The 10,832-nt window shown below is 37.2% G+C and overlaps 1 pseudogene; it reads left to right on the top strand.

The window, feature by feature from the left end:
• The first annotated feature begins 1,522 nt into the window (after positions 1 to 1,522).
• LOC139781966 (T-box protein 2-like) lies at positions 1,523 to 5,848 on the top strand (annotated as a pseudogene).
• Positions 5,849 to 10,832: the final 4,984 nt, after the last annotated feature.

Here is a 10,832-nt window from a genome sequence, read left to right as displayed (position 1 = left end):
TGTAGATTAAGGGCGTGCATTTCCATGCGTGAATAAGAAACTCTGCAAGTCTCTGGGTTTCGTTTGCGCTTCACAAAACCGAATTTTGTACCCGTACTAACATTATCAACAATTTCTGCGTGGTCGACGTTACTTTGTACTTGAGCGTGAATAAATTGCATGTTATCTTTTTTAACCCTAGGTATACACAGTCTTATTTTGTCTATACACTTATACACTGTAGGGTCTCGGAGACATCATCCCATTGTCATCGTAACTTCAGCAAAAATAAATTTCAGTTTATTTATTTTTTTTTTAATCGATCAAGAATCGATCAAGGAATATGCCCATAATGCATAAAAGTTGATTGAATTAAAGAGTGCCGAGATATACGAGTAAAAAGAAAAGAATATATGAGACAAAAGTTTCTACGAGCGCGAAAAAAGGAAGCTGGGCTGGGGTCTTGGAGACTTCACTGTGCATACCTAGGGTTAATAAGCAGCACTGTGCTGCTGCATTCTCGATGCTGCATAGCAAGGAAGAAATCGATATAATTCATATTTTTATTTAAAAAACCGTATATATGCAGTACACACACGGAAAGAACGGTTTTGCTGAAGTATCTAAAAATTTAGCTAGATACAGATCTGAAAATAATTTTGTTGGTCCATCAAAATAATTATGTAGAACTTAAATTGATTGCTAAAATGTCAAAATTTTTTACAGAATCATATTTCAGCGATTTACTATAATTATTTTAATGGTGTAACAAAATTATTTTCAGATCTGTATATTTGGCTAAATTTTTAGATATTCAGCAAAACCGTTTTTTTCATGCACATATTTTTATCAGGGTCTAAATATCGCTAATATATATCACTAATTTAAAATGTACATAAAAGAAGCCAGTTGTTGCCATTTGTACACGCATTAATCTAATAATTTCTTCGTCTGAACGTTGTTGGAATATTATCGAATCATTAGAGAATCTTAATATCTTGAGTTCGACTGATCGAAATTCAGCGGAAAGGCAAATATGTATAATATATGAGAAGCTTGAAGAAGTGCAGGATGTCTACTGAGATTATCCGGAAAAGGAACAGAAAGTATTTGAACATTTTTAACCCTTTAGGGGACTGAGTACATAATTATGTACATAAATAAAAACAAAGAAACAAAGAAACAAAGAAACAAAGAAACAAAGAAACAAAGAAACAAAGAAACAAAGAAACAAAGAAACAAAGAAACAAAGAAACAAAGAAACAAAGAAACAAAGAAACAAACAAAAAACAAAAAACAAAAAACAAAAAACAAAGAAACAAAAAACAAAAAACAAAAAACAAAGAAACAAAAAACAAAAAACAAAAACAAAAACAAAAACGAAAAACGAAAAACGAAAAACGAAAAACGAAAAACGAAAAACGAAAAACGAAAAACGAAAAACGAAAAACGAAAACGAAAACGAAAACGAAAAAACGAAAAACGAAAAACGAAAAACGAAAAACGAAAAAAAAAAAAAAAAACAAAAAAACAAAAACGAAAAACGAAAAACGAAAAACGAAAAACGAAAAACGAAAAACGAAAAACGAAAAACGAAAAACGAAAAACGAAAAACGAAAAACGAAAAACGAAAAACGAAAAACGAAAAACGAAAAACGAAAAACGAAAAACGAAAAACGAAAAACGAAAAACGAAAAACGAAAAACGAAAAACGAAAAACAAAAACAAAAACAAAAACAAAAACAAAAACAAAAACAAATAACATTTTACTTCAACGGGGTCGATGTGTGGCCCCTAAAGGGTTAAAGAAAGAGAAAGTTACGACAAATGGATTAACAACGCGTAATGAGTTAATATTTATTTTAACTGGCTCAGTAGATTAGTGTGATTATGGTATTTAAAATTATCACGTGAACGTTATTTGTTACCTTATATATTACCTTTTGTCAATCGTGGCAGAAAGGACAAAAGGTTCATGGACACAGTTGTCTCATGTGTTGGCGCCGAACGACCGACGACACATATAGTTCGCCTAGTTTCGTCGGATTGCACTGATCCCGTTTTGTTGTAGGTCACTGGTAGGCGAGAACCGGTCGTCTCAGTTCCATTCTACAACTGCACGTGATTTCGACGTTCGTTTTGAGCATTTCCGTGTTTGCCTTATACCTTACACCGACGGTGTCGGAGAAGAAACGTCGATCATCGGAGATGTTTCTTCAGGATTTAAACAACGCACTGATGCCCCTGGAACTGAATATGCAACTGGCATCGCCACTTTTCGCGCAGTCACCGATCACTCTACAACGCAAATTAGGTGAGAGGATGAATTCAAGCGAATGGGTATTTCAACCTTTATTGCTGCGCGGAGTCAACGTGGAGCTGCTTAATCGAAACCTCTGGCAGCAATTCTACGAGAATAATACAGAAATGATAATTACCAAGAGCGGTCGGCGCATGTTCCCGTCCGTTCAGATAAACGTAAGCGGTTTGGAGAAACGTGAGAATTATTATGTCCTCATGGAGATAGCACCGGCCTCCGATTGCCGCCACAAGTACTGTGGATACCAGAATGGGGGCAAGAACAGCAATATGGGTGGCTGGAGTTTTACGGGGCCGGCAGAGCCGTAACAGCCCTTCGGCTATAGGATTTATAAGCATCCCGAGAGTCCGGCAACGGGGAGCCACTGGATGGACAATCTGATCAGCTTCAATAAATTGAAGCTCACGAACAACATCAACGACCCCAATAATAACGTGGTATTAACATCGATGCACAAATACGTTCTTAGGATCTGGATAGTCCGTTGCTTCGATGCGAAGAACTACAACGAGCTCTTTACTCATCCAACCGCGTTGTTTGCTTTCAAAGAGACGGAATTTATCGCGGTGACGGCATACCAAAACGAGAACATCACAAAGTTGAAGATCAATAACAATCCATTTGCGAAGGGTTTTCGCGAGACGGGTGCAAAATGCAAAACAATATCAATAATAAAATAAAATATGAAATCTTTGTTATTTATAATTTACTAGCTGGTTACCCGGGCTTCGCCCCGGAGGACATATGTAATAAGTCCTCCGTAATATCTTTCTATCTTAGCGTTAGAAGGAGAAGGGAGTATACCCGTCACGGTTCAAGCGAAAGCATCATTCGATCGATCATCAGGCCCAATCGGATTCCAGTCCCGACGAAGGGGTCTCATTGACCTACGACTCCGAATCGAATTAGCCGAACGACCCCCCCCCCCTTAAGGGTTCCAAGCCCATTAAAGCATGCAATTATCTTTCACTTTAGCCGGGGAGTCGAAGTTGGCCGGCCTTGCAACGTGGGAGAAGCGGACGCGAATCCCGCCACCGTTGCGAGTCGATCCCCGGCGCCGGGCATGCTTGAAACGCAGTGCCCGTGCACTGCGTTGGACACAGATGGACATCCATTCACGAAATAATTTATTACTATTTATTTCTATTTTAATTTAAAACGGCTACTGGGGGCAAGTCTCGTCGAGACCGTGGACATGTTCGGACGTGTTTTGTCCTGAATAATTTTTGAAGATTGTTGATGCAATCAGCGCCGAGTTTGGATTGAATCTTTCGAGTCTGTATTTATTATTTTCGACTTGTTCCTGGCCGTTATGTGATCCTGAGGAGGATTAGGTGCCATAAAATTTACAAAGAAGAAGAAGAAGAAGGCTATTGGGGGCCACGGCTACTCGTGGGATGAGTCTCGTGCGTCAAGAGGCGTAATTGTTTCTATACCCGATAACTAGCGCCTACTCTCGAGGAGACAGCTACGCAGTCACTGGGTGTCTCCGCACTAACCGAGTCATCAATCTCGCATCGTGCGTGCAGTGCCCGGACCATCCGAGAACCCGGACGTGAAGATTCATTCTTGACTTCTTCATATTTACTGCGTGTTGGGGAGCAAACGGATTGGCAGCCGAGAGCTTCCCAGATAACCGTGCCCTTCCTTGGCTCCACAACTCACCAGCGGTACTTGGGCCCGTATCACTACAGGCTCTTAGAGGCGCAGTTAGATCGCCATTGACGCCACTTGGTTTCTGCAGAGCGCGCTGGCCAGTCGACACCAGATCTTGCGACCGAGCCGTACTGAATCGGAACAGCCCCATTGCAGCGGTCCAGCAAGACCACTGGGAGGTGGGCGCATGACTTGACTGGGAGAGGCTATATATTCGCATCACCAGACCAGTAACTGACTCTGACCCCAGGCCCAAAGAGACTCGTGCAGAGAATCAAGAGCCTAGACAGCCTGACTCCTCCGATACAATACGACAGTGCTCGCACCAGCGTAGTTTTCAGGCCACTTAAATTTTCGGATTTTAACACGGATTCGCCACTTTTTTCGGGTTCCTTTTTGCCACGATTTACAAAAGGTAGTAATCTTGCCACTGTTCGCAACGCGGACGGGAGCGAGGCCGCCGTGGCCAGCGTGATTACCGGTAGTAGGTCCGACCAAGAGAACGAATACGTGCATACGCGATCGCGTACTTAACGCGGATCGGCGAGCGACCGGTCGGTCGGCCGCGGGTCCGGTACACGGCCAACAGTGCCTCCGATCACGTAATCTGACTAATCGTTTCCAGTTTCGCCGGCGTAAACTCGCTTCTAGTATTATGACCACGCGAAATAAGACCATCTCCGCCCGTTCGCCGAGCGGGCGCTGATGATACGCCTCACTCGTCATACATAAAGGCGAATCGCACGATTTACTTGTAACGATTATCCCGGAAAGATCGACTGGCAGGAGAGGAAGGAAGATAAAAATTCATCTGTAAACAGTATATCAGAAAGATTCACCCACATTCAATTAAGAATTACAACAGTATAAGATTCGTTCTAGAACACTATCGAAAGTAATATACAGTCATTTCGTTCGAAAACACTGTATAAGCTTCGTCGCATATACACTGTTAAATTTGTAGTGTCAAATTACATATTTATTTTAAGTTATTTTTAATCATTCTTATAAGTTGCTACTGCTACTCAATATGTCGTTAATTTAACTAAAACAATGTTAATTTAATTATTAATTTGACTAATCAATGGAGTTATAATAACGTTCTTTGTGTTAAAATAATAAATTTCGACACACATGGTAATTAAAAAGAACAAAATGTTATTTAATTCAAGGTATTGGTTTAAATTTTATCTTTTAATATTTAATAGCGTAGAGACAACTATAGTAATTATCCCTTTAGGGGCCTGTGTTTTGTACATAATTATGTACAAAAAAACAAAAAAAAACCAAAAAAAGAAAACCTAAAAAAAAGAAACAAAAAACTAAAAAAAATTTTGTCAGGGATGTCTTTTAAGACTATGTTATAAATTATAACGTTTTACTCTAACGGGATCGATGTGTGGCCCCTAAAGAAATACCATTTTTGATTTATATAGAGTATATATAGACTAATATTATATATAGATATAGAATACTTTGTAATTAATTGTAATTGCAAGCCGTTTTATCATACACTGTAAATCCAAGTGTGTTATTTCTACACGCATAAATGTTTAAAAATGACACATTTGACTGAAGCTCGTTTTACATGTTTTGTTGCGTGTTAAATTAACACGTTTAATCGTATTAATATGTTCAACCGTGTTAAATGGCATCATTCAAAACGACAGAAATGTGTAAGAAATGTGTAAGAAGAGCTTTAGTTAAAATAACATACTAGGATTTGCAGTGAATTAGTCGTATAGAAAAAGAATTTCTCATTATTTTATAAAATTATACATTTCTTTTTTAAATGAAAGAGAGTTACGCATGTTGCACGTAACTTTCTTTAATTTTTAAATACGCAATGAATGTCTGTACTCGATGCATTAAATTATGCGTTTTACTCGTTGATATTGTTTACGATAATCTTATCGTTGCATCTTTAATCGATTATACGCGTATATATCGATGCTGCGAGATTTATGTCAATTTATGTCATATTACTCGTATAACGAACTCCCTCCGTGAATATATCTCCGATTTAAGGTCGATTTAGATTAGACATAACCGTGCCGTGCCCGTACCGTTTACGGACAGAAAGATTTAGACTCGTTTCACACGTAGGTATCCGGCACCGGACTACCGATGCCGGGTATCCGATCGATTTTCTTTATTTTCACAAATCGGCTATCGGACAAACGTGTAAATGCCTCCCATATTAATCCAAACACTTCGCGATTGGATACCCGGCGTCAGTAGTCCAGTGTCGGATACGTGTGAAACGGGGCTTACTTAGTCGAATTTCATCCGTTGCATCTTTGAATATCTTTTTAACTAGTGGCCGGATCGCCACTAGTTAGTGGTAGAGTTGCAGGCGTTTTGAGGGGAGTTTTAAGAAGATATTCGACTTCGAAGGTCTGCCGTGAATATCATTTGCGTTTTGATGATGATTTTATAAAACAATTTTAAGGTTTTGCAGTTTTTTACTTATCAGGAACTCTAGAACTTTTCGAAAGGAATCAAATGAGCTACTTAGAACTATTCTGACTTTAAATCAAACTTATATTTTTTTTATTTTTTTTGAAAAAAAAAATTTTTTTTTCTTTTATCAGGAACTCTAGTAGTCGTCAAGATGCTTCAGATGAGCTATTCAGAACTATTTGGTCTTAAAGTTGGGTGTGAAGTTAGCATTCCATTTTTTAATTGCCTTTTTCAGGGCGGCAGTGTGGTCTAGTGGTAGAGCGCCAGACTCGTAATCTGAGGAACCAGGTTCGAGTCCACTAGAGCCATGTAAACATGGAATGTTTTTCCGAAGCTGCGCCCCTCCGTGCAAGATAGGCTCTTGTGCGGAGCAAACTGGGCTCCGTCTTTCGGAAAGAGACGTTAAGCCGTTGGTCCAAAGGGTTAAAATGAGAGGAGAAAGGGTAGTAGTGTAAAGGTTTGGGTAACGTTCCTTATAAAAACGACTTGCAAACCCTGCGGGGATAAGCAATAAAGATAGTTTATGAGTTTAATTGCCTTTTTCAAAGTGTTAATCGCCGGAACTCTTTTTATAAACATAAAAATACTCTTATACTTTCCGAAAAGAAGTTGGAACTCTAATCAGAACTAAAGAATTTTAAAGTAGGGGTGCGAACTTTACACACCCAGTATTCTCTTCAATTTTTTTGTCGAATTTTTCGTACAATTTGTCTAAGGAAATAGTTTTAATCGTTTTCTTGCATTATATGGTATCTTTGTTATCAACATATTAATACATTCTTTGACAATTTCATCCATATCCTACAATCAAGCATAAGAAATAATTAAATTGTTCAATTTTAAGTACACTTAAGAATAAAAAGAGAAATATGAGTTTATAGAAAGAATAATAAGAGAAATATGAGTTTATAGAAAAATTATGAGATTTTAGCAAAATATTTTATATTATTTTTTATTTATTTTTTTTCTGTTCGAAACTGTTTCAAACTACTAAAAATCTGAGTATTAAAAAGATTCGGAAATTAGCATTAGTGTAAGAGTCGCGAAATTTCTTACAGTAAAAAGAACAATTTATTCAATCACTTTTACATTCATACTTAAATTTACACAATATTACGCTTAACGAATACAATATAACGAGATCTTTAATGTGTCGAGGAACTGCAGTGATCTGCACTTGCAGTTCGATAAAGATCGATAAAGTCCAAAAAGGAAAGTTTCTAAAATAATTCCTCTAAAAGTTTCCTTATGTTATCGCTGATGAGGTGGCATCGAGAAATTAGTTTTCGAAAAATTATCGTATTTTCTAAAGATAGGATAGTCATAAAAGTTTTTAGGTTTTCTTATCGTTACCGCATTCCTAAAGGTAGGTACGTGGACGATAATCACACCTCTCTCATAAAAAAATTTGAAGTTTAAGCAAATACTCGAAAATAGTTTTGTAAAAAAAAAAAGAAACAAAGAGGATGAAGTCAAGGGCTATATATCTTGTTAATTGAAAATAGCATATGAATTTTTTTTTCAAGTAATCGTTTATTTTTTTGTGTCGATATTTGTTCTGCTATGTCGTCTAATTCGTCTAGAGTCTTTCCTAAAGTTTGTAAGCGTTCTGGATTGATATGAGTTTCTTTTATTAAGTCCATTAGTATGTCTGTTAATTGATATTTTGAAAGTGTTTCCTTTATTAATTTTTTATTTGTTATGTAAATGGTTTTATAAATTTCGAGCTTATCTTTAAGGTTGTTGTGTCAGAAACTACTGTACAGTCCAGTTCTACATACGAAGTCAATTCGATATTTCAGCTGAAGAATTTAATGTATATTTTCTTTTTGAGAAATTCTTAAGTCTTCTTAATAAATTTTGGAAAATTAATTTTTAAATTAGGAGAATTAAATTTAGATTAATTGGAGTCAGATTAATTTCTTAAATTTTTGAAGAAATGCATACTGTTGCAGTTGACTGCATTGATTCGGTACTAAAGTGTTTTAATTTTATTATTAAATAATTTATAAAGCGGCAATAAACATTAACCGGATGACAATGTTTCTTTTACTGAATTCAATGTCTTTTTTACTTATTTGTTATTCTTTTACAATAGTGAAGTATAAAAATATTTGCCAGCGAAATGGAAAAGTTGAACGAAAAGGAAGCATAATAAGGGGTAACCAATTAAAGAACGTACGTTTCTTTAAATGACTGTAACATATATAATGTATATATTATATATAATATGTATACTATATATAATGTGTATATAAGACGATTCTGTTACCCCCCCCCTTGAGAAAATTATCAAGCTTATTCAAGAAAAGTCTTCTATAGAACTTCTATATTTCAAATGTAATAGTAAGCATTTCAGTAGTATTTGTATCTAATTCCCTATCTTAATAAATTAATAAATACTATATGTAGCAAACAGATAAGCTACCAACATAACGTGTTGCTCCACGTATCCAGAATGAATTCCTTTTATATCATTTCTCTGTTACTTATATATTACGTCATGTTGCGATATCAGCTGCATTCGGGGAGCGTGCTATTAGTATTATTTGCTTATTCTATCTTTGTTTTACACCTAATGAGCGATAAAGATAGAATGATACAATAGTGCGCTCCCCGAATACAGCCATCATCCTACTTCATTTTCCAAGATATGTAGCTTATATAGAAGGAAAAAATTCCCTTAAAAATCAATTACTGTCTGAAAGCATTCTCGACGAAATTTCTATATACTTTTTGAATAGAAAAGTTTCAAGTTAAAAGAAATTGGATAACAAGAGTTAACAAAATAAACATTGCATCACGATAACAGTAATTTTAACAATTACTTCAACGTTAAGTCCTAAAACCTTTCTCTTATTTGGTGCATTAGCTTAGATCATAGATAACTCCGATAACAAAACCGGCGATTGACTCAACAACGTCAAGCATCACTTACAAGATTTCCAAATTGTTACCCCCCTCCCACTGCTTTCCGTTCCGCCGCTTTCCTTTTCGCCGCTTTTTTTTCTACGTACTGAACATATTCCGCGAGATATACATTTAATACTATTTATTGATAACGATTATCAATGAGATAATCTGCATCCTTAGAAGGTGGTACAGAGTTGTTCCTTTTGGCGCTTCAGGGCGTGAATCACGTCTATGGCAGTTACAGTTTTCTTCCTGTGTGCATATTTTGTATAGATCATAGCGTTACCCATAACGCGTTTTAAGAACGATTTTAATCTATCGTGTGCGTCTTCGTACACTTTGCCAGAAATACGTTTTACGCTGGTACGACACGCAAGTCGACGAATGTCTGTTTTGGTGATAAAGACTTTTGATCTGTAAATAACAATTAATTGTAGCAATTGTCACTTTAAACTTCTGAGGTATTACGTAAAATTACGTAAAATTAGTCCCACTTTTTTGGGACTTTGATATTTACCTTGTTTTTGACTTCGCTGATCGCGCCTTCTCATTTCTCAGGCAGCTTCTCATGCGCCTGGCTTATGCGAGCAGGCTCATCAGCAGCCTGATGCACAAGTGGCTGTTCATGATCATTTGATGTTGTAGGATTAATTACATAATATATAGAAAAATGATATATTATTATAAAAAATATTTGCGTTGTGCAATTATTATACGTGATAAAAAAAGCTGCGCAACAATCCGACAACTGTCGTTAAGTTACAGAATTTCGTTACTGCAGTAATTCTGTAACTTAATGACAGTTCGCCCCTCCTCTTCTGCAGGAAAAGTCCTCCGGATGCTCGGCGCAACTCCTCTTCGGTCTCCCGAACCGACGTCCTCCTCGGTCGACGTTGCCGCTCTTCCTCGAAATCTTCGGACAAGGGGGGGGAGGACTGTTTTGGACCCAACGTTTTAAAGACTCTCCAAGTCCCTGTCTCGGCATTTGCCCTACGTCCCACGGAAAATCCACAACTCAAAAGAACCGTGGGCGAGACAGTCTTCTTAAACAATTTCTCTTCCGAAGAAGTCTTGGCCGATGTTCCGCCGCGGTGGCTCGGGTCGAGATTCCATAAGCCTTCTCGCAAACCGCAGACTTCCCCTAGAGAAAAACAAATATAACATGCAGTAAATTTTGAACAAAACCTCTCAAATTTTAAGAAATTCAATTTTTTTATAAGAACTTTGAGCCGAGCCTTCACCCTTTCGACAGCTGTTTTTAAGGAGGTTACTCCCTCCAGCTGGAGAAGTCCTCCTCAAAAAACTGTCAGATAAAGCCGTAAAACAACCTGTCTTTGAAGCGCGGATTCAGCTCGCGGTGTGGCCGGGTTCAAAGGAGGCGCGGAGGAACAGATGCGGGTTTCGGAAAAACGAAGTATATTACGATTGAAAAAAAAGAAGAAGTTTATTATAACTAAATGCAATGTTCACAAGGTACAATATAAGCGTATTTACAAGAGAT

Source organism: Temnothorax nylanderi, unplaced genomic scaffold, assembly GCF_030848795.1.
Source record: "Temnothorax nylanderi isolate EJ_2023f unplaced genomic scaffold, tnyl_v1.0 TNYL_tig0377_pilon, whole genome shotgun sequence".
NCBI lineage: Eukaryota > Metazoa > Arthropoda > Insecta > Hymenoptera > Formicidae > Temnothorax > Temnothorax nylanderi.
This window is presented reverse-complemented; position numbering and strand designations above follow the sequence as displayed.